The sequence below is a fragment of the Callospermophilus lateralis genome, chromosome 6 (assembly GCF_048772815.1).
Source record: "Callospermophilus lateralis isolate mCalLat2 chromosome 6, mCalLat2.hap1, whole genome shotgun sequence".
Lineage (NCBI taxonomy): Eukaryota > Metazoa > Chordata > Mammalia > Rodentia > Sciuridae > Callospermophilus > Callospermophilus lateralis.
Window position 1 is genome coordinate 25233315 of NC_135310.1, and position 24924 is coordinate 25258238.

General features: G+C 37.2%; 1 protein-coding gene across 9 annotated transcripts in view; it reads left to right on the top strand.

Moving 5' to 3' along the window:
* The window catches only part of Hivep2 (HIVEP zinc finger 2), a 183166-nt gene that overhangs the window by 133381 nt on the left and 24861 nt on the right, over positions 1-24924 (top strand). For 8 of the 9 annotated variants that reach the window (XM_076858188.2, XM_076858190.2, XM_076858184.2 and 5 more), the window contains one exon: positions 24684-24728. The gene's annotated coding sequence lies outside the window, so the exon portion shown is untranslated. Of the gene's footprint in view, positions 1-16374; positions 16469-24683; positions 24729-24924 lie in introns of all 9 variants that reach the window. The other variant, XM_076858192.2, reaches the window with a different exon arrangement.

Sequence of the window (24924 nt, forward strand, 5' to 3'; positions counted from 1 at the left end):
ATAGCCACTGTGTAGTCTCAAAGTTGGTGAGACCCCAGGGAATGTCCTCTGCCTTCTGATTAACACAGACATCAGAGCAGAATGAAATGGGCAAGCAAAGTGGTGTCTCCCCACCCACCCCCCACCCCACCAGTGCTTCTCCCTGAGCTGATCTAAGTGCATAGCTCTCCCCATGCCACCCAGGGAGGTGACTCCTGCAAGATTCAGTCTATTCAAAATGTAGAGGTTTCTATGTAATTATCATTATGTAACTAGTCTTTGTCAAGCAATGCCATTATTTGCCCATTAACATCAAGAAGCAACAAAAGATAAAATGATGATTCCTCTACAGCTATTGTCGGGTGCAGAACAGTTTCCAGAGCCATTTGGATTAGCCCAGAGAGAAACATGACCCTCAAACACAAGGCTATCTCCAGTCAGGAAATCTAATCAGACTTTTAAAAAAAAAAAAATTATTTCCATAGATAAAAATACTGTCCATGTATTTGGTGGGGATTCCTCTTCTGAAATAGCCTCAATTTTGTCATTTTTATTCTGTTTACCATCCCTTAGAATGTTAAAAGGAAGCCATTTCTGAGATGTCACCTCTCACTTTTAAATTTTGATCTCTCAGCAAATTCAAATCTTTCTCATCCATTAGATACCTATCATTCTAAGGAGAGAATGTATTTGTCAGGTTTCCTATATGAATTCACTCATTATGATCCGTGATCCACTGTGCCTTTTTTTGTGTCTGAGCATATGGGCATATGTAAAAATGGAGACTAAATACTTAGAAATTTGAGCTTGGAAAGGAATCAGATGTTTCCTAGGGACGCATCCATCAAGCGAAGAAGCTGTCTGCCAGTTAGAGTCTCACCTTATTAAACTTGAATTCTGTGTGTCTCAGAGTAGAGGCGGAGGTGCTTAATAAGTGTTAATAATGACTAATATCATATCACAGATGTTAATTGGATGTTGATAAGTATCTAAAAATTGCAGTAATAGAGACACACTCCAGCAGCCAAAAGCAGTGGTTTCTCTTCTTAGGATTGAATTCCTCAGACATTTGTGAGTGATGAAGAAAGCTTTTTCACACTGGTCAAATGCAGACATTTTTGGTGATTTTTATTTTTTATTTTTTTGCTGCTACACAGCTCTGCTGTAACCCAGACACTGAGTCCGAAGTAAAGGAAAATATTTGCTGCTTAATCTAATTTCTGGGAAAATTGTTGGGGGAAAAAAAATAAGGTTTTTAACATTCTGAGAATAAATAGGCTTTAGTGACTTAGTAATTTCCTGGATTTGAAGAGATTCTGTGATTTGTTGATGTTAAGTGAAGTCTATGTGGATTTTCGTTCATAAGTGAACAAGGTGAAATTCAGACTCTTCAGTGATGCTGGGCATCTGTGGCAGGCGTGGTGCTCATGGAGTTGTTCCTTGCAAGGGACTGTTTTCACTCAGTAGCTGGATCTTAGCCCAGAGGCTTCCCTGCCTTCTGATGTCACCAGTTTGCTATTCTTCCGCCTTGAACTTTAATCACAGTTTCACATTGCATTTTAGAAGTTAGTTGACAGAACTCTGGTGTTTGAGACTCAGTCGTGTTTTGGGGGAAAAATGTTTTCCATGAGTGTTAATTTTTCAAATAATTCGTTGACTTGGAAGCTAGCCATGACAGACCAGAATTGGACTTTTAGTCTTAATTCTATAGGATCAGAGGAAACAAGGAAGAGATGTCTGTCAGTTCTTCCAGGGAAAGATGATGTCTGATGATTTCCCACCCCTCCTTGTGTTTCAAGCCCTTGTAGAGGAACGACCCTTCTGAAATTGACAAGATCCATGTGCCTATCTGTCCTTTAGGAACGCCCAGATGGTGCTGTGGACTCCTCTGTGCTTCTCCTGGGCTACACTTAGGGCCAGAACCATGCTTTCCTGATGACAAGCTGAGAAATAAGTTACAGTTTATAGTTGGTCATTCTGTCATAAAAAAAAACAAATAAACAAAAACCTCCCCATCAGAAATTTTTATAACACTGATTGATGTTCTGTTTAATAATTTCTACTTTATGAAATATAATAAAAATTTGCCTTTTAAATATTTTCATGATTTAAATTACACTTGCATGAGACAAAGTCTATAGATAGAAACATATTTTACGTGTGCTTATGTATGGGCAAAATCAAATAACCGTTTTCGACTAATTAGATGTACCTGTTTTTCTTAGAACTCAAATAATAAAAGTCAAGTACCTACTTTGGCAAATTTAATGTCACCTCTTATCATAGCTATTAACGTGAGAAGTTTAACAGATATTATGTAAATAAAAATGCCAATATTTATTTATTGGTTCATATTACTTATTCAGAATAGTGGGTTTTATTGTGGCATATTCGCAGATGCCGAGAACTTAATTTGATCATTTGCACTCCCCGGTGCTTCCTCTCTCCTCTCCCCTTCTGCTCTCATCCCCTTCCTCTACCTAATGGTCTCTTTTCTAAAGAATGCCAATAGTTTATGGCATTTATCCTGTGTGATTTACATGTGGCATCTCATTTAATACTCGTTATAACCTTCTGGCATAAAAACCTCATTTCATGATGAGGAAACACAGATGCTGGGAAGGTCAGTAATTTAACCAAGATCTCAGAGTTGGTGAATGGTACATTAGGATTAAGAATCAGTTCTGTTTTAATTCCAGAGTTCACATGTTTCATCACCATGACCCCAGCTTCATGGGATCACCCTTGGCCCTGAAGAGTCAGGAGCAGAATTGCTTTTCCTTCGCAAGGGTGGATTGGGCAGAAAATTGCAATCCAGTGGAGAGACAGTACACACTTATTATTCCAGGGCTTCTTGCCTTCTAAGATCTAAAAAGATGCAAACACCATACCAAGCTATTTTCACCAAGGTCTTCTAACTCGGGTGTTTCTTGGATAACTTTGATAGCAAGAAACAGAGAACCCAGTTTTCTAAAGCAGAAAATAGAAATGCTTTTGGTTCCTGATCTCAACAGTCCAGGGCAGTGTGCTTTCAGCCAAGCCTTATCCAAAGCCTTCAGGGCCTTTCTTTTGTTGAGCTTCTTTATTCTGTTCCCTCAGTGGTGCCATCAGGCTGGCTTCCTTCACAGCAGGTACAAGGACAATAGAGATTCTTGACCTTCTCCTATCACCACACAAGCCCAAGGGGAGAGAATTCCTGTGGCTTCTCTGACTGAATGTCTTCCTCCACGTTTGACAGGCACTAGCTACTGTTACCTAGAAGACCAAGCCAGCAGTGTTTACACCATTCTGCCCTGGCATGAAATTGCTATGTTAATAGCGAATCAAAGGATTTTCCAGACATGGGTGTACATACCATTTGGACACACCAGGTGTATATGTACACAGTGGGAAAACAGTTACTTCGCTTTCGGTTTGGGGTGATATTGAGTGAGATTCATTCACCGTTTTGTGCCTGTATTAACTTCAAGTCCTAATTACTGGGTCCTTGAGGAAACTATTTCAGATTTATTGCTTTTGATGAGTTACAGCTATTTTCTTTGATCTATGTAAGAAAGGGTTATGAAATAATTTAGAACTGAATTATTTTAATTCTATCTGAATTCACTTGTGTAGATAAAGTTTAATTAATTCCTTAAAAAATTGAAAATAGGACTGGGGATGGGACTCAGTAGTAGAGTCCTTGCTTAGCAGTGGCAAGGCCCTGGGTAGTAGAATCCCCAAGACTGAAAAAAAGAAAAGAAAAGAAAATTTAAAAATTTCCATCCAGAACTTGTAAGTATTAGGTTGATGTTAAAGTAACTGCAATTTAATGAATACAGTGAGTACAAGTTTGCTGATGGGTGTGTACAGAAGGTTTTGGCTGACCTTGGTTAGCGTGGCATGGTCACATTAGTCTATTGTATAAAAGCTTTCAGACTGGTTACTGTGTTGATAGACTTAGGGCTCTCAAGGAAGCAGGAAGTATTAGTTAGGAATCAGGCCTTTGAATTTCTTCTATTTTGCTTTCATCAGTCAGCAAGAACACTGCTCTGTTCATTAGTAGCAAAGACAACAATATGCATTAGGAGATTTGAAACTACTTCAACTGTTTTTTGGCTATTTAATATTGACAAGCCACTTTCACATGTCATCTCAATTTTGACTCACAGACAGAGTGGTGTCAAAGTGGGGCCAGCACCTTTATAATTACAATTTTACATAATAGGATACTCAGCCCAAAGTAAGAGATTCAGCCAGAGTTGATCCAGAGCAGAGCGACCTCTCTGTCATGTGGTCCATGCCAACAGCCTTGTGCTGGGAAACAGGAGGCCAAGGCAGAGAGCACTGTGGGTGTGATCTTTGAGAAATTACTCTAACAGTTTCTTACCCTTTCTGAGCCTCAGTTTTTTCATGTTCTTTTCACATTAGAAATATATTATGAGGCTGAGATGATAAGCTTTGAACACACAAGGCATTATTAAGATGTTTTTCTTTATATTATATTGCTTGTAATCTATTAAAAGAAATATTATAATCTACTTGTTCGAATAGCTTACACCCATATAAAAATCAGGGAGCAAATGCTGCAATAATATTAGTTTTGGCACCTTGTCTTAATCCCTCAATGAAACCATAGCAAGCCTGATATATGTTAGATATTATATTAAATTATTAAGTACTTCATTTGGTCATATTCTTTGTGTTTTATTTACTTGTCTTACTTATTTTTCTCTACTTCTGCCTGTTTTGAAGAGAATCTATAGTAGTGAAGTTTTTTTTTTTTTGTTTGTTTGTTTGTTTGTTTTTTGGTGCTGGGGGTATAACCCAAGACCTCATGCATGCTAGGCAAGTGCTCTGCCACAGAGCTACCACCTCGGTTCTAAAAAATTCTTAATAAGATTGCTTCAAGCAAATTATTTTCCCTTCAGTGATAGATGAGAAAGAATGAAAGTGAGATTTCACATTACATCAGTTAATGTGGATTCACTGAATATTGTGTGAATTGAAACCATTTGTGGGCCTGCAGATTTTGGCTAGCTGCTTTTAAAGCTGAAACCAACGTATTTTTAAAATTTATTATAATTTTTCAGGGTGAATAATTTCTGGCTGTATTGTTTAAATTATGTTCTTAAAATTAATTACATAGGTGTGAAGAACATAGAAACTAAGACAATATGCCCATATTAGATATTGGTCGATGTTGACTGAAATCCAAATTAGGAATTCTAAACACACATTCTCTGTTTTGATTTACTTGAAAAGAAAGGTCAAATTAAATCACATGTAATTGGTTAATCAAAATGACATTGAAAATGGTTTTCAGGTCCTTTTTTTACTTCATTGTTTAAAATCTCAGTAATGCTTCAAATAATAGCTAATGCTTATGCCTTAAAAAGGAGAGGTTGATTTAAAACTTGAAATGCTTTCCAATTAAATGGATTCAAAACTTACTAATGTCTATGCTTTTAAATCTGATTTTTAACCCCATGGATATTCAGCAAACACAAAATCTTCATCCAAACCCTTCAGTATACTGCACCAGATTTGTATGTAGGATCTGCCAGTGTAAGTTATCTGTGTCCAAGAATATGTCAGATACATTTACCATGTCTCCAACTGAGCTTTGACAGTAGCTGGAAATTTGACCATGTCTCAAAGATAATATAATTTGACCGCATTATTTCCATATTATTCATATGCAATTTCTTAGAGAAAAAAATAATTAGTGTTTCTATTGAGTTTTGTTCCATGTACCTTTTCTGTAGCATTTGCAAAATCTTTTCTTAGAATCAATGTAGTTGAAGGCTGGAGGAAAAGACAAATATTCAGAGAGTTTCTATTACTTTTTTATGTACCTGAAACCAATTAGTTTTCACAGTTGTGCTGTCCAAACATGATTGAAATACACAAATAAGTTCAGTTTCGGAAATAGTTCCTAGCTGCATTTATTATGTTCTTTGTGATAATCCCTGTTTTTGCGATGTGGGTATATGTACATATTTAGTGTGAGTCTGAGACAATGGGAAATGAAGGTAGAAATAATACTTGAAAGTAGAAATAATGTTAATAACTAAAACATACTTAGAAAGCTTAGCTAATTCTGGGCTGGGGATATATCTCAGTTGGTAGAGTGCTTGCCTTGCTTTCACAAGGCCCTGGGTTCGATCCCCAGCACCACAACAACAAAAACAAAAACAAAAAAAACCTTAGCTCTTTCTACAGAAAGGGAGGAAGAAAAGATCATAGCTCTCTAGCTGTCAACTTAAAAATCGGCTTAAAATGGAGTGTATATAAATCTGGTTTATGTAAAAATAAATTTCTTCCTGAAATTGAGACCCGATAGATGGTTCCTTTCTAATTGTTAAATAAACACTTTACTTTGCCTCCCATGACAAACAATGCATACTTCCGTAATCAGTGTGCTGGAAAAACTAATGTGTCACAGAATCACAATCAATTTCCTTTGGTAAGTTATTGATTTAAACACTGAAATACACACATCAATTATCTAAAACACTAAAACGTGAATATTTGAGCCATCAATAAATATTTATTAAATGCCTATAGAATGAAGCACAATATGATTATTTAAAAAATATTTTTAGTTGTACATAGATGCATACCTTTTTTCTATTTATTTGTTTTCATGTGGTTCTGAGGATTGAACCCTGTGCTGGGCAAGCGTTCTACCACTGAGCCACAACCCCAACCCCAACTCCAGAATGATTATTGCATTATTCCATTTTTAGATAATTATACAGAATTAAGATTTATGGTATCTTTAATCACTGCATTTTATTACAGAATTCTTTTTTGATTCCATTATCTTTTAAAAATCAATTTATGGAGTACCTACTGTGTTAGCTTTCTGTTTCTGTGAAAAGAATAGCTGAGAAAAATAACTTAAAGAAGGGGAGATTTATTTTGGCTCCTGTGCTTGGAGGTTTCAGTTCTGTGTCAGCTGAATACATTGCTTTGGGCCCAAGGTGGGGCAGAACATCCTGGCAGAAGGGTGTGAGGGAGGAAAGCTGTCAGCTCACACTGCCCAGGAGGTAAGGAGAAGGAGAGGGAGAGCAGAGAAGGAGGAGACACAGAGAGAAAAAGGAGTTGAGGACAAGATATACCCTTCCAGGTCACACCCTTAGTGATCTACTTTCTCCAGCCAAGGCCCATCTCCTAGAGTTTCCACCACCTCCCAATAGTCTATTCGATTATGAACCTATCAGTGGATTAACCCATAGAATGAGATCAGAGCCCTCATGATACATTCACTTCCCCAAATTCCCACCTCTGAACATTGCTGTCTTGGGACCAACCCTTTAATATATGCACTTTTGAGAGACATTCTAGATCTGAACTATACAACCTACCATGCCAGACATCCAGGTTGTAACGGGAGAAATTAACGTTTCATCTTTTGAGTGAAAAAGGGAGGATCCGAAAGGTTAATTGCCTTGTCCGAGAGCACACAGTGAAGCCATGATAAATTACCGATCCTGAGAAAATTTTATGTAGAGATTTTCCTGGCTGTGAAGGAATTCAACCAAGGCTCCTCCCTCGTGCCCTCCCCCGTGGGTGCAGTGGGTACATTGTGGTTCTAAGACTCAAGGGCTTAGGTTGGGACCAGGCTGGGCTTGAGGGAGCCTGAGGAAGCCCTTATCCTCAGAGCAGTTGCCTCACACTCTAGGTTGGCCATATACCTTGGTAACATTGGGGTCACCAAGATCCAGGCTAAGTCTCTCAGGGTAGTGGTAACCTATAATAACAAGAACACTTAAACACTTGCCTGTGCCACTCTGCTAAGTGCTTAGTGCTCACTGAATTCTCACAACTGGATGAGGGAGTTGATATTTGGCATCATTACTTTCCTTGACGCCAAGATTCCTGTGGACCTGTAGCTAGTGAGTGCTTCGTCTGTGATTCGAAAGCTGGACAGTTTAAATGCCTCACACACCACACCATTCTGTGCTTCTAGAATCTCAGCCATAAGGTTAGTATATTCTCAGAATCCAAAGTGCAGGAATGTTCATGACCAACCCTAAAGGATGGCTTTTAGTGTCTTGGGGGCCACTTGGGACAGCATGCTTTGCTGGTTGGCACCCTCTCTGGGGTCTGTGACTATGTTTCCTCAGATGCCTCAATTTCTAATCCAGAAGCCGCCTTTCCTTCCCTCTGTATTGCAATGACCTTCAAATTTATAGAACTGACATAAATATACATGGAATCAGCATCAAATCTCACAGGCCTTTAGCAATGAAAATAAAACACTGTAGTCAATCAGGAATCTAGGGAAATAAGTGAAAAATTGGGGAGATCAAGCTAAATTAATATTTTTGGTTTACATTTTGAGTGATGAGGATAGAGGAAATTGAAAGGAAGGGAAAGGAAAGCAAAGGAAAGTCAGGAAGACTTATTACAAATAAGAAAGCAAAAATGATTTTTTTTTTTTTTTTTGAGACTGTGTTGCCCAGGCTGACCTTGAACTCCAGGACTCAAGTGATCCTCATCACTCAGGCTCCCACGTAACTGGAGGACAGGTGTGCACCACTTTACAAGATACTCTTTTAAAATGTCTTGATAAGGAATCATTTTCCTATTAAGGCTGTTCCATGCATTCCTTGCTCATAACAGGTGATTATTGAAACTCATCAAGTCCTCAACCACCTCTTTACATCCCCCGTCCCTTGGACAACCTACTCTTCTATTTTTTCTGAGATAAGAATATCTTAATGAAACCCTTGAGTTGTTTTTTTTTCTCTCCATATGAAAGGTTAACCATGCTTCCTTCCCTCCAGTCTGAAGCATAAAAGCTTCCCATTCTTTATTCCTCAGCTGACCCTTTTTAATCTATGCTTCTGAGCTCCCTTTTCTTTCGTGGTTTTCCAAGAGTTTATGCCATTAATTATCTTGCCACTTGTATTTTCTTTCTCCCTTAGCACCAGGTCTCAAAACAAACTTCCTCTTGATCTGGATTCTTTATCAGCCTACACACTTGCAGAAGTTGTTCTAAAAGGGAATGGAAAGAGCTGGGATTGAAGTTCGAGCTTTTTAAAGCAGTCCTTAATGATTGTGTCCATTGTCTGCTCCAGTCACAGACGGCTGCCATTGTCTGTCCAAGTTCTTTTACCTTCTGCCACCACGGCTCCTCCTCAGCCACAACTCCTGTAGCCTCCTTCTGCCTGATGATACAGTCACACAGCCTATTTCCCAGCCTCCCTGGCTCTTGTCTATTGCAAGATGATATGTTCACGTAAAATGCCTTTCCTCTGCATCTGTACCTGCCATATCAAACCTTCCTGCGAGAACTAGCATGATGTATCTTAAATGCAGCATTGCCAAGCGATCTCTGGTTCTGTATGTGCATGACATTATTTTATGCCTCTGTTGCTTTTACGGTTTATTGCTTATGTGTTTTTCTTACCCATAGACGGTAGGCTCTTTGAAGGCAGGAATCTTGCCTTATTTATCCTGAATTCCACATATGTGCATTATTCTTAATTTGTATTTGAAGTTTTTAAAATTGAAATCATGGATACATTGTGGTTCTCTTTTGGTAAATAAGACAGTAATGCTGGATTCAAAGTCAGATGAAATTTAAAACTGCATCCCAGTGATACTTTATATCATTATATGAGTATATGGAAGTTTTGGGGAAAAGTGTAATTTGAGTTGAGTGGGCCAGCAGATGGAATTCTGGAATTGTCTGGAATTTGCCCAATAAGATCTTTTAAAGACCCTGCTTCAAACAAGTTTTTCTAACCTCAACTTTGTAGGCAATGATATATTCTAAAATGAGCCTGAAAAAATGAAGACCATTTAGAGATTGTCAAAGTGCCAATGACTACCTAAATAGTCAGGTAGCACATGCAATTGTAAATTTTTTTGGTTCTTTTCTTTGGGTAAAGCATGGCTTCCATTTAGGTCACTCATCTGTGTCTCTCCTACCTGGTTCTTGAAGCCCTTTTTGATCAAATGGTTTCTTAAACTCTGATAACTACTGATGTTTTGGTTATTTGCTTGATAACTGCTGATGTTCTAGTCATTTGCTATGTGCAATGGTCATATATATATCTATTTCTAAAGACCTGAGGGATGGGATCTGATTGCCTTCTATACCTCATAGGTCTTGGAGCAGTGTTAAATCAGGGTTTGTTCTTTGATTCCTGAGGTTGTTTATCTCTGCACTGGCAGGAGAACCAATTTCCCCAGTCTCTGGATGAATCATCAGGAGAGGAAACATAATTGATACTTTCAGCAGTACAGTTAGTAGACTTAGATAAGACCAATCTGGCTGGATTGCACATGTCCTAAGCCCTGCATTGATTCTCTTTGAGGGATCTTTATTGTATGTAGACATAGTATAAGGGGACTAAAGACAGTTTATTTCCATCACATCTGAGAACCGTCTGTAGCAATTTAATGAGATGCAATTTAAGTTTTTAGCTATCCCTTATTTGCTATGGTATTTCTTCCATTGTTAGGGGATGTTTTCCTTGAAAGATGGATTTTCTTTGGACAAGATCAGCATGTTTTAGAGTACTTATGAATGCAGCACACATTTCATAATTTAATTTCTCCATTCTCTGTCTTTACATAACCCACAATTAACCTTGGTCTTTCTTTTTGCTAGTCTTGTCACACTCAGGAGTAAAAAGAAAACTGAAGAAGGAACTATGACATTATTTTTGTGTACCAGTAGCAACCAAATGGTTAACATAAGCACCAGAAAAGATAAAACTTGAGAAAACAATACATTGGAGTTATGACTTTGTTGTGCCAATCTTCTCACTATGGTATGCTGTCAAATAAACCTCCTTTGGTTTCATCCCTATTCTTCCAAATATTTAGTTTAAGAGTAAATATTTAAGATGAGGATGTAGTTATTTACCTACCATACTAAGATTAAGGGGTAGGATAGACAGAATTGAAAGGAAAGCAAAGCAAAAGAAAAGCAGGATAATGTATCAAAAATTAGAAAGCAAAAAATGATTTTGTTTTTTGACATGGGAGGTCTCATTATGTTGCCCAGGCTGGCCTTGAACTTCTGGGCTCAAACAATCTTCCCTCTTAGCCTCCCAAGTAACTGGGAACTATAAGCATTCACCACCTTGTTACTAAGAGAATTTTAAATTGTATTAAACATCATCAACTTAGCCCTGCCCTTTTGCCAAAGCAATGTAGTACACACCATTCTGCTAAAGCACCTGGGGAGATGGGATTTTCTTATATACAGCCTGCTGGGGGAAATTTGCAATTAGGAACCCAGAGGCTTAGCTCCAATGGCTATGGATGAAGGGGCTGTCCTTGCTTTGGAGAAGGTAATCTCATGACTCTATTTAAAATATAAACTTTAAAAGTTTTTAATGTTATTATTATTATAAGAGCATAAGAATCTTGATAACAAAAAACATCTGATGCTAAAAATTGCTCATGTATTAAGTCATTGCTTTGTTTGGGGAATACTAACTAATGTACCATTTGAAATCTTGGACTATTTGACACCAAATTTTGCTAACATTTATTTATTTTGGAAAGAACATGAAGTTTTCATTTAATTCATATTTATCTTCTGTAAAAAATGGTAAATAATTCAAGGGAGCATTAGTGTTTTGCTATCGTTATAAATGTCTTTATTTATTAAAAATTCAAGGTCATTTATTCTTCAGGTTTCATTCTTTCACTCATGCAGTTGGTTTCTGGGATAGGACCAGACTTATAAATGTTAATAAGAGGAAGTAACATGAACAGAGGAAAAGAACTGACTTAGAAGATTGAAGACCTAAGCTGTGGTCCAGAACTATCCTGATGTGCTATGGGTCCCTAAGCAAGCATTTATTTGACTTCTCTGGTTCTCACCTTTTTCATCATTAGCAGAATTCCATTTTTAAATTCTTTCACAGTTATGAAATACTCCCTCTAATTTACAATAAACTCAAAAAATTAAATGGTGACTGAGGTTCATGGTTATTTATTTGCTTCCAAAACAAATTAGCTTGATATATGACTTCTTTGATGCCAAATATGTGTTCAAGAAACCAAACCTCAGTAATAACTCTGATCTTGGGAAACATGGCATGTGTCTGAGGACACATGTGGAGAGAGCTGGCATTGCCAAGACCAGGGGAGCACAGCCAGGATGCAGAATGGGGCTGGAGGGCACTATACAATCCCGAATCATCAAAGAAAGATCACGTTATGTTCAGTGGGATGTGATTAACTCAAGTAGATGGCTAATGTACTTTTGAACATATAATCACTAGCAGATGTAAAGCAAAAATTATTGTCTTCCTGGTCTTTACCTAACCTTAAAGTTGGATTAACTAGAACACCTTACTTTCAAGCATCCTGAAGAACCCAATGTTCCAGCACATGAAAATAAAGTAGATACCACTATAGAGAAACCAAATGATAGCCTTATACATTTATTTCATCTGACAGTATGTTTATCTCTATAGCTAATGTCGAAAGCTGTCTACTTTTGGATATGAGTGTGTGTAGTTTTCTTTAGAAATTTGGCTCAGTGTAACTGCATTCGTAAAGCCTTTTCTAACTCTGTAGGTAGGATCTTGCCTTGTGCTATGTTTATGTTCATGTCAAAACACCTTGTTGACTTTATTTGTTCACACAAGTCTCACTCTTAACTCTTAAATACTGTGCTTGACTTTTCCTTTCTTGTATTTTGTAAATTTAGCCTGTTTTCTAGCATGTAGTAGGCATTCAATAAATATCTAAAAGTGCCATAAAATAGTCATAACCCTAATTAAGGAAGCTTGGGTAACAATCAGTAGTGTACATGTACTTGCTTTTATGTTGTTTTTAGTAGTTTTAAATTATCCAGTACTTTGTCTTTTCTGTGTCCCAGAAAAAACAGCAGTAGACCAAAGGAATCATTTGAAAAAAATGATTTTTGTGGTTCTGGGGATCAACCCAGGGCCTCATGGAGGCTAGGTGAACACTGAACCACTGAGCTACACCTCCAGCTTCTAAAATTTGTTAAATTAACAAACAATTGTACATGTTTATGGGAGACCTTATGATATTTCCAAACATGTGTCTGTTGCCATTTCTAGAAGCAAAACCCCACACAAAATGGCAGAGTTCCCTAGTGTGCATTCATTTGCCCAGCCTCCTCTTGTGAAAACTCAAAGGGAGACCCTCTTCCCATGAACCATCTTGACTATTCCAACCCTTCTGCTCTGTCTCAGTAATAAACTATCCCATGTTCCAAAGTCCCCACTTTTCCCCTTCCCTATTCATATCTCTTTAACCTTTTCTCTTCTTCTGTACATTCCAACCCTGTCCCCAAGTCTTATCTTCATATTGAAGCTCTTTATAAAGATATGATCATCACATTGTTGTCATCACATTGGTCAGAGTGTGTGTGTCGGGGGGGAGGATGGGTATATGTGCATGCTTCCTGTGCAAGCCTGCCCTCACCTGCCCTCTCTGGCACCTTCAGTCTCCTCTTACTTGGCCAGTCTTGTCACTGCAAAGTGGAACAATGGGCCATTAGAGCCTTTTTTGGTTGCTCTTGTTTTGATAGAGGGGAAAGATGTGTCTCTACAAAAGGCTTGTGAAATTGATGGTGTGTGTCTTCAACATCCATTTCTCTTTTAGTGCACTTCTTCCATCTTTAGCCACTACTTTTGAATCTTCTCTGCTCTCTACCATGAACCTAAAATGCAATGTCCCTTCTCTAATGGCCAAAGAGCATCGTCCACTCTTTCAAACATGTCGTGCTCACCATTGTCCTTAACTGAGACACATGGGTGTCATGTCTTCTTTCCAAGTCCTGTTTATTGTTTTTTTCTTATGCAAAGAATAATTTTTTATTGTGATAACTCTCATCTAAAGTAGAAATGTGGGTAGGTAAGGTGTGTCTGGAGAAGTGGGGAGTGAAGTGGGGGAGGCATGCCTTTGGGAATGATACACTCTGTCCCTGGACCCTCCCATCCTCCCTCTGCTTCCTGACTGCCATGAGCTGAGCCCTTCCACAGTGATGCTCCACCATGAAGTCATCAGATGATGGATCCAACCTCTGAAACTCTAAGCTCAAAATAAACCCTTCCTCCTCTAAGTCATGTTTATTTTGGTCACAGAGAGGAAACCCTAACTAATAACCTTGGCATTAGATATTTATTATTGGATATTCATAGGTTATTATCACTAAGCTAATCAAGAGTCAGATCAAATAATAGGTAGAAGGTAGATGATTAAAAATATCTTTGTTGGTAGGATTGTTCATTTCTATCATCTGCTATTCCATATTATTTTAAAACAAGTTATGACTTAATGGCTTAATACGCCTCTTAGGTGAATCTTGCAAGAAGCTAAAGTTTCACTGGGCAACCGCTCAAGCAATATAAGTACCTTCTATTGCCAACAAATATAGATCATAATTTTAGGAGAAGGACCTTTGCTTTTAAAAAAATCACACTAATTATGTGGAAGCTACTGTAAAGTAAAAGATATGCATGACATTATTATTGATACTTTTTTTTGTTTTTCACAACAAAATCAGACTTTATTAAGAGGTCACAAATTTTAAGCCATGCAAATTTAAGTCTGTTGAACAACTTTCAAAATTCTTTTATTGGGCGAAAAGGGGAATCTCCAATAATCTAAAATTTCAAAGGTATGAGAATATCATGAAAGGAGTTGTTCCCATTTCCAGTAGCCATTGTCCAAGAAAGTAAGACTAGAAATGAAGAGTGAGAACTGCAAACATTGCCCCAGTCTCAGCTGGTGTGGCAGGGGTGTCCTGCACACTGGTCTGTGGAGGCTATTGGCAGGAATGTTCATCTACTCTTTGTACTGACCTAATTGAGAATTAAGCGTTTCTTTCCCTTCTTGCTACCTAGTTCAATGACTATGGGATCACCAGTCATATGCAGTCACTGCATACTGCAAGGTTTTTTCCCCTTATCAATAGCTGTTTCTTTATATTCTTGGTCCATTTATGTCTTGGGGGAATTTTGTTTGGAATGCAAAATAGCTCAGTGATTGATTGATTGATTGATTTTGAAGGATGGCATGTTTTACTTAGCTTAGGTGATATTACCAAGGTGCAGTTTTAATTTTTCCTCTAGAAGCACTTTAACTTTATTTTTTTTTAAAGAGATATTTGGTGTGTTAAAATACAAAAGCAGTTAATTATCTTAGACAACCTCGTATCCTTTTTATTGGAGACCATCACTATTCCTCCACCATATTCTTTGGTGTTGATGGAACTTTTAATTTGGAGAAGAGTGGAGCTTGTCAGGTGTCTCTGTGACTGCTAGTAAATGGCTGTTTTGAGGCAAGAAGAACAAAGTTTTAAAAAGAAAATAAACCCAGCATTTGCTTAATAATTTGCCCTTTGCAGTAACATAATCTTATCTGACCACCCACATTCATCTGGTTGCTGACGTGATTCTTGCTTCAATTGCAGAAGCTATTTTGGCTCCTTTTGTGTCTTTTGAGGAACCGAGTGGGCCTACATGATTCATGTCTCCAAGTGCACAGGGTGTCCCAAAGCCCTACTTCAGGGATGTGTAGAGAAGAGGAGGAATATGAAAACAGACTACTTCCTTTTAGCACTTCAAATGCCTCTCTGAAGTGATCCTGAGGGAGGGCACATTTTAACTGTCATGTCTTAATACTTTAGTTCTTCTGACAAGGGTTTTGGAAATAACTTGTCAGGAATCAGAAGCAATATCTTTTAAAAACAACAAATATACAATAAAAGTATTTAGGGGTAGCATAGTACTGTTTTATTAGGGGGGGGGCTTTAAATTAAGAACTAAGTCGTCTTCAGATGGTTGATTGATTAAACTACTTGGATTAAGTAGTCTGATTTTCAATGCTCTTCTTTGCATGAGACATGGATAAATATTAATTCCAGATATGAGAAAGTCCTTCTCTTTATTAGTTAACAGTTTGTGGAGATTCAGGATTTTACTTTAGTTAGTTTTGGACTTTTCATTAAGAAATTAATTTTAGCATAAAACATAACTGCTGAAAAAAAAAAAGAATTTACTACAAGGTGTTCTGAGAATCTTACTGTGAAGTTTTGTTGCTGATGCTCCAGAAGAAGCTATATATGAATCTCAGCTTTAAGGTAGAAGAGTGAGCAGGGTCAGCAGTGGTATAATTTCTAGTTCCAAGACATTAAGTTTTAACTCCAGCATTATTTTTATCATTGTATCCATTCTTGCTGTTACAGAAAATTCCCCTTTAATACATCTATTTAGGCAAAACATTTACAGTATGCTAAAATAAAGGAAATTTTTCCTTAAAAAAAACATGCTTGGGAGATATAGTCCCAAATTTTCTTTCCTAAAGGCAGGCGGCTGGGTGGGGTGAAGAGTAAGCATGCCTGATAAATTCATTACAAGTGTCATCATCATTTAAATCTTCTTATTCACCCTTCAGATTCCCAGAAGTTGTGCATTTGTTCCATGGAGAGAGTTGACATCTTGGAAATCAAAGACGGTTGTGATGCAGTTTATTGATATGAGGATAACAGGTTAATAACTAAAATTCATTGGTTTTTTTTCTGTTGTTTTTATGTTTAATTTAAGGCAGTTTTGCTCTACCATGAACTCATATAAACTGATTTTGTCAACAAATCAGGGAGGAAATAGTGCATATTCTATTCAGAGAGGAAAACATGAAAGTTTGGTTTTACTTTGTTTTTCACAATAGAACAGTTTTAATCAGAACCTTCTCAACCTTCTGTCATTGGAGAAAATTTCTTTCTGGCTGAGTTTATTTCCATGTGAAATTCTACTTAGTAAATCCTAAGTAATCCTTACCAAAATAACTTTGGATATGATGGGAAAATAGGCCCCGAGAAAAGTGCAATCAGTTGTAAAAAGTCATAAAGAAATTTATGACGAAATATTAAAAGCAGCATGTTATAATCAAAATGTCATAAATGTCTTGATTAAATTTGCAAACTCTACAAAGCTCAGTAATGATGTCCGAATCGCAGCCCACGTGGAAAAATACAGTTCGGTGTTCCATTAGGCTTTAAATATCAAATTAGATTTTGAGTATGTCACATTAGAGGGTGATCATCACAGTGTTTGTGCCTTTCTCTAAAAGTTCTCGGAACTGTTTGGCAGAGTTTCACATAATAGACAGTATTTATTCTCCTATTGGCAACTTGCTCGTTTTAGGAAGAACTGAGGTTGTTAAGGGGGATTTTTATTAAAAGAAGCATTTATAATGAATTTGGCTCTCGGGAAGGTGCCTTTTAAAAATCATCCTGTGGAAATAAGTCTGTATTCAGTTGGATGCTGGCACCAGGCACACTTTTTTGGTAAGGTCCTTTTTCCGTCATCCGGTGTCCTCTGAGCCCGTGTGTGCTGGGCAGTGGTGGGCCTGCGTGTCCCAGTGAGGGGTGGGGCTCTTAGTATTGAGCCAGAGATATCCTGACACACTCTTGTTCTCCTCAAAATATTTTATAACTGGGCTGGGGTTATGGTTCAGTGGTAGGGTACTTGCCTAGAATGTGTGAGGCACTGGGTTTGATTCTCATAAAAAGTACAGGTCCATAAAAAATTTTTATAACTGGGCTGGGGATGTGGCTCAAGCAGTAACGTGCTCGCCTGGCATGCGTGGGGCACTGGGTTCGATCCTCAGCACCACATAAAAATAAAATAAAGATGTTGTGTCCACTGAAAACTAAAAAATAAATATTAAAAAATCTCTCTCTCTCTCTTTAAAAAAAATTTATAACTGACGCACAGGTCATTTGAAAGAATATATTCAAAATGTCATTTGATACATATTATCATAAGACATATATTTTGTTTGTAATATCACCAAATTCTTCAAATAACTGACCAAACAACCATTTTAATTTCAAGAAATGCCTTATTATTCAAATATTGCAAGGAAGGAAGGCAAGTTCACCAGTGAGTTTATTCCATTATTATTTAGGATGTTATTATTTAATGCTCCCTTGACTTTTGCCACCAGTCAAGTAATGATTAATTTCCTGTGGTAAAGGCTCCCCCCCCCACCCCGAGATAGTGTTTTTCTAAGCAAAAGATCCCAGATTGACAACCCTGGATACTGTGGGTCTTTATTTGCCTGCAGAGCAAACCTGCCTCACTGCCAGTCCCACCCAGCTGCTATCCTGATCCCTGCAGGAGGCTGCTCCTGGGCCTTCCCTTCTGGCACCTCGCCGAGGAAATGATTTAGCTGGGTACCATATTTATTTGAGTGGTGCTATCAAGAGTGTTCAAAGGAGAGGGCTCCCTTTTAGAAATAGGCAGTTCTTCCATGAAGGATCATTTCCTTTTCTTCTGCTCCAGTCCTTGAATTTTATAACCCCTGAACTAGATCTTTTTCAAGACTACTGACCTCTGAGAAACATGGTGAGACTGCTAAACATTGCCTGACTTCACCACTGCAAGACACCCATGGGCTGTAGCACCACCCGTGGGAAACCCAAAAGTCATCGCCCTGAGTTCTATCCTCATAGCACTCAAAAATATTAGGGAAAAATTTTAATGTGAATGTGAAGCTGTGTTTGGAATACTGCTCCTTTGCTGGCAATGGGTGCCAAAAATGACTTTGCGTGGGTTTGATTACCATAAAAAGAAATCCCAGTGAATAAAATGATAACTCCTTTCTTTTCACATGAGAATTGCTCTCATATTCCATTTTTTAAACATATAAGTCGATTGGGAAAAAAATGGGATTTGCTTTTAACATACTGAGAATCTGAAAAATGAATTGAGTTGATATGATCATAGAGAAATAACTTAGGTGTAATTAACCACATTACTGCAGAAAGTAGATGTATATTGAGAAAATTAAAATTGTGGAATATACAGTGGTTTATTTGGTGATTTGTAATAATATCATGAGGACCATGAAAATATTTCTTCAGTGACCCATTTAATGTAGAATTTCTTCTCTATTCCGCTTACAAAAATGTTTTCCCGTCTATAAGTATTTTCGTACATTTTAATAATAAAGCACAAACTCTTTTTTTTGTCATTTTTAGAAGAATTAGGTAACTTAGTAAAAGTGTCACTTCGCAAAAAAAGACATTATTGTCAAACCTGAGATTAAACTTCGAAAGCCTTATGTTTTCACAGTGAATTTCTTTTCCTTTAAATTGAGGAGAGCAGCAGAGACACTTGAACACGCCCCAATCCTGCCTGGGTCTAAAGAAAGAGACACGTCATACACAGTAATAGATCTATGACGCACATGATTTCTATTGCAGATATTTTTTTCAGTTTCCAAGACAAAGCAACTGTAGATAAGCGATTAATAGAAATAGTCCACATTTATAGTGGTTCATGAATAGGTTCAGTAAATTCCCAAAAGGACCCATCAACTCATTTTCTCTCCCACAGACCTTTCTCTATATGTCTCTGAATCTCCAAGGAAGGAAGTGGTTTTTATGGGTAGCATTTAGGTGAAGGTTCCCCAATGGTAGTGTTCCTGAGAAAAATGCATCTTTGAATATATTTAAAGTCTAATGTAAATGGTTCATGTGAAGTGAAAATGATATCCTGCTCCCTAGCATGGTTCTTAGAGACTGCTTTCAGAGGAATGTGGATCCCAGGGGTTCCCGTACTTCTGGGACCTCCAGATGGAAAGCTATTCCTGAAAGACCCTGGAGGAGGAATCACTGTCTGCAGTGTCATCTAGTTTCCCGAGTCAGTGGTGGGACATCACAGGTAGACTTTTCTTAGAAATTCTACTTGACCTCAATTTCAAAGGAAGAGGGTTTCCTGACAAAAGCTATTTGCGTAACTGAGTTTTATTTATTTACTTAGTTTTTTACAAGGATTCAATTTTGAATCTTACAGGTTTTCTGGATAATCAATGCTGTTATGGTATAAGATAATCTTAAGTTCATCTTAGAAAACTGGTTTTTAAGAAAACATTGCATAGGGCTTTTCCTGATTAGCCTTCTTCTAAAACTTAAAGCCAACAACAATTAGCTTAATGTTCTAGATGAGTTTTGTTCTGACAAGTAGATATCTGCTTTTGAAAGTCACATAAGTCAGTTTTCTTCATTTAGTGGTCCATTCTCTGACAGGAAGATATTGTTGTCTTTGAATTTTATTTGGTGCATCTTTGTTACTCAGTGGGTGAGAAGTGTGTGTGTTCAGTTTGTGGTGTAATGGATTTAGTTTATTACTGTAACACATAAATTAAAACATCTGATTTATAAAGGTATTTCCGCATGGCTAAATGAAAACATTATATCCTGTTTAACCATTTATTCAATATATTATTCTAGTCTTGTTTTAAAATAAAATTATATGCCCTTATTTAACTTGAAGTTTTTCTAAACAAAATCATACCTAGTGTCAACCAAAAGATAGGAAGTGGGAGATGCGTATACACACATATACATATATATTTCAGGCCTGGGAATTGAATCCAGGGTCATTCTAACACTGAGATGCATCATCTCTAGCCCTTATTTTTAATTTTTTGAAATTAAGAGACAGGGTCTTGCTAAATTTCCCTGGCTGGCCTTGAATCTGCAATCCTCATATCTCAGCTTCCCTAGTAGCTGGGATTACCAGCTATTATACCACCATGCCTGGTGATTTTCAACCAAAGGAAAACAGTTTCTTATGAGAATGTATCATCTGCTCACAGGGAGTTGCCCAGTTGGTGCTTTGCTTATGCACATATGCTTTGAACATTATTTAAATTATGAACTTTTTTGATTTCTAGGAAGTGACATTTGGAGGCCACTCACTCCAGAATTCTTATGCAATCCTCAGCACCTTAAAAGTCAAGGCATTTCAAATGTTGACATTAAATGAAATTATCTATAGGACAATATGATTGAAGATGTATTCTTTTAAGTTGTCATGAGACAGTGGAGGATGGAGATGAGACTTCCTAGGCTCAGAGATCAGCCCCACTTGGGTTAAATTCTGGTTCTGACACAGCCTCCCCAAGCATCATCCTCAAGGGTCACATGGATGCAATGATACCTCTCACCCAGGACTGTGTTAAGGACCAAGTGTTGAATACAGAGCAAATGTATAGCACATACTAGCCATTATTGTTACCATGGGTTGTGTGCCCCTCACCAGACATTCTTGGAACCAGACTGTTTTGGATTTTGAATTTTTCAGATTCTGGAATATTTGTATATATGTTATACCTCAGGAAAGGGACCCAAGTTTAAACATGAAATTCATTTGTGTTTCATATACATCCTATACACATAACTTGGGGTATTTTTTTTTGTACCATGGATTAAACCCAGGGGCACTTACCCACTTAGATAACATACCCAGCCTTTTCTCAAAATCATTATTATTTACTATTTATTTTGAGACAGAGTCTTGCTAAGTTGTTCAGAGTCTCACTAACTTGCTGAGGCTGGCTTTGAGCTTGCAATCCTCCTGCCTCACCCTCTTGAGCCATTGGGATTATGGCATGCACTCCTGTGCCCAGCCCTTTGGGGCCAATTTTATATAATATTTTCATTGTGTCTGTGTTTTGGCTGCAACCTGTCCCATGAGGTCAGGTGTGGAATTTCCTACCTGTGGGGAATTATTGACAAGGCATCATGTTGATTCTCAAAGAGTTTCAGATTTCAGAGCATTTAAAATTTTGAATTTTCCAATGAGTGATGCTTACCTTTCATTAGCACTTAAACTACATACCCAGATCAAAATTGGAAGAAAATAGTAAATCGGAAAAGTAGGTTAGAAATTATTGTGTTCAAGACCCCAAGTCCTAGTTGAGAACTCAGTGGGTTTTTTGTTTTGTTTTGTTTTTGAATCAGGAATATACTCCTTCCACTTTAAAGGATGTTATTCACCTCCAAAAGTCGAGCAAAAATCATGTCTGTGTGAACTCTAGATATTTAGTTAATTAAACACAAATTCCACCACATTAGGCTCAGTATTGTCTTTTTCCTTGTTACTTTGTTTCTGGAGTTGACAGATTAAATTTGCATTGGAATATTATGAGTCCATCACTTTTCAACCAGAGGCATGCTGGGAAAAATCTCTATTAGGGAAAATCTAAAACTCTAGTAGTGAAACTTTAGCAAATCGAAGTTAATGTTTGTGATTTTATTTTTTCAACACCTGCTCTACAATCTATTGTGCCTCGTAGGTCCTAGCAGAGGGAACTTTTGCTTACAGATGTCTTGCCACAGATATCTGGGAGCTACTGATTTCTCACCCAGAAGACTCAGTATTCCTGTGGGAATGCCATTGCTCTCGCCTCCCTCACTGTCATGCTATGTTAGGGAGCAAACCTGCCATGGAAATAAGAGCAAGTGTTGACTGTAGTTTGGGGATCTGTACTGAATCTGCATGGTGGCATCCTTTTATTAACCAGTTTTTACTCTCAACTTTTTAATATCTAGAGAATTAGAACTAGGCAAATCACATTTGGAAAAAAAACAAGATCTTTTGATAGTCTTATATCTTAGAAGCAATTTCTGTGACTTTTAAAATTTTTCAGTTAATTTTGTTTTTAATTGACACATAAAACAAGAATTCTACATATTAATGGAGTAGTATTCAATGTTGTAGTGTATATATACGTGTTTAACATTGCAATCAGGTTAAACATTTGCCAGTTCTATATAATGAAAACTTTCAAAATCCTAATAGCTTTTTGAAATATGTAGTACTTCATCATTATCTATAGTCACCCTACTATACAAAAGCATACAAAATTTTTTCCTTGTATCCTGTGTTAATAGTCATTGATCACCTTTTCTCCCCAGCCCCTGTTAACCACCATTCTACTCTTGACTTCTGTGAGATGAATATTTTTGCTTTTCACATATGAGTGAGATCATGTGGTACTTTTCTTTCTGTGTTTGGCTTATTTCATTTAGTATAGTAATCTCCAGTTCCATTCATGATGTAGCAGGGACAAAATTCCATTCCTTTTTGGCTATGTACTATATTCCATTGTGTACCACAGTTCCTTTTACATTCAGCAGTTGGTAAACACTCTGTTTCTATTTTTTTGGCTCTTGTGAATAGGGTTGTAGTGAACTTGCAAGTGCAGATGTTTCTTTGACATACTGATTTCATCTCCTGCATTTGTATTATTCAATCATATGGTAGTTCTACTTTCATTTTTTGAGGAACTCTATACTCTTACTAATTAGCAGCCCTACCAATAGTGTGCAAGGGCTTCCTTTTTCCCTACATCCTCATCAGCACTTGTTATCTTTATTTTTTTTTAATAGTAGACATTCTTGCTGGGTTGAGGTGTTCTCATTGTGTTTTGTATTTTAATTTTCCTGATGGTTAGTCACGTCAAGCATTTTTCATATACTTGTTGACTATTTGTATGTCTTTTCCACTTTTTAGTTGGATTGTTTTTTTCTGCTATGGATATTTTGGAGTTCCTTATCTAGATTGGAAGTCATCCTTGTCAGGTGTACTGTTTGAAAATACATTTTCCCACTTTGTAAATGTATCTTCACTCTGTTGATTTGTTTCCTTCATTGTGCAGAAGCTTTTTAATTTGATACAATCCCATTAACCTATTTTTGCCTTTGTTTTTTGTGCTTTTTGGCATCCTTCTCCAAAAAAAAGTCTTGTCCATTCCAGTGTCTTGAAGTATTTCCCTGATATTTCCCTCCAGTATTTTCATAACTTCAGGTCTTATGTTTAAGTCATTTTGAATTGACTTTTACAACTGGTGAGAGGTAGTAGTCTAGATCCATTCTTCTGCCCTTGGATATCAAGTTTATCCAGCACCATGTATTAAAAAGACCATCCTTTTTCCCTTGTGTATTCTTAAAACTTTTGTCAAAACCCTGTGTGCTGGCTAGGGAGGCTGAAGCAGAAGGATCATGGGTTCAAAGCCAGCCTCAGCAACTTAGCGATGCAGTGAGAACTTGTTCCTAAATAAAATACAAAATAGGGCTGGGAATGTGGCTCAGTGATCAAGTTCCCCTCAGTTCAATCCTTGGCATCCTCCCCCTCAAAAAAACTCCAAAAATCTATGTGCTATTGATGTGTGGGTTCACTTCTGGGCTCCTCTTTCTCTTCATTGGTCTCTGTGTTGCATGCACACTAATACTATTCTTCTTTACCAACCCACAGCTTTGTCATGTATTTTGAAGTCAGGTAGTATTTGCCTCTTGCTTTGTTCCTTTTGCTCAAAATGGCTTTTAACTATTCTGTCTTTTTGTGTTTCCATATAAACTATAAACTTTAGGTTTACTTTTTCTGTTTCTGTGAAGAATGTCACAGAACAATAGGGATTGCATTGCACCTGCAGACTGCTTTGAGTAGTATGTTCAGTTTAATACTATTGATTCCTCCAATCCATGAACATGGACTATCTTTCCAAGTTTTTGTATCTCTTTAATTTCCTTCATCCACATTTTACATTTTATAATATTTATTGTAGAGAGCTTTCACCTCTTCAGTTAAATGTATTCCTAGTTCTTGATTTATATTTCAGATAATTCACCATTGGTATAGAACTACTATGGCTTTTTAATTATTTTTTCTCTTTGGATAAGATTCTGAGCCTACAGTGAAGAAAGCACAGAATGTGGTTACTTTTCTTGCTGAATATGGGCTTACTGTTCCAAGATGGTGCATCTAAAACAATCCCTGGTTGTTGTCTTAGGGCACATAATATTGTGAGTCTTTTATATAATGAACTGGAAATTGGAGTTTGTATTTGCATATAGCAATATCATGGTGTAATATAACAATTTTTCCTAACTGCATTTATTTTGTTCCCAGGAAGCGTCAGGACAATCATGCCCATGAGAACTCTAAACCATTCAGGTAATCATTTCAGTCTTTAAACTGTCCCCAAAATAGGCTTTGCTTTCCATTTTATGAAGGTTTTATGATTGTTTTGTTTAGATGCATTCCTCTGCTCTTTCCAGAGTTCTGAGGTAATCTTTGATTCTTCCATCCTTGATCTAGCCCTACTAACCTGTGTTATTATGTCATATAGGTATGTTATATTAATATGGCA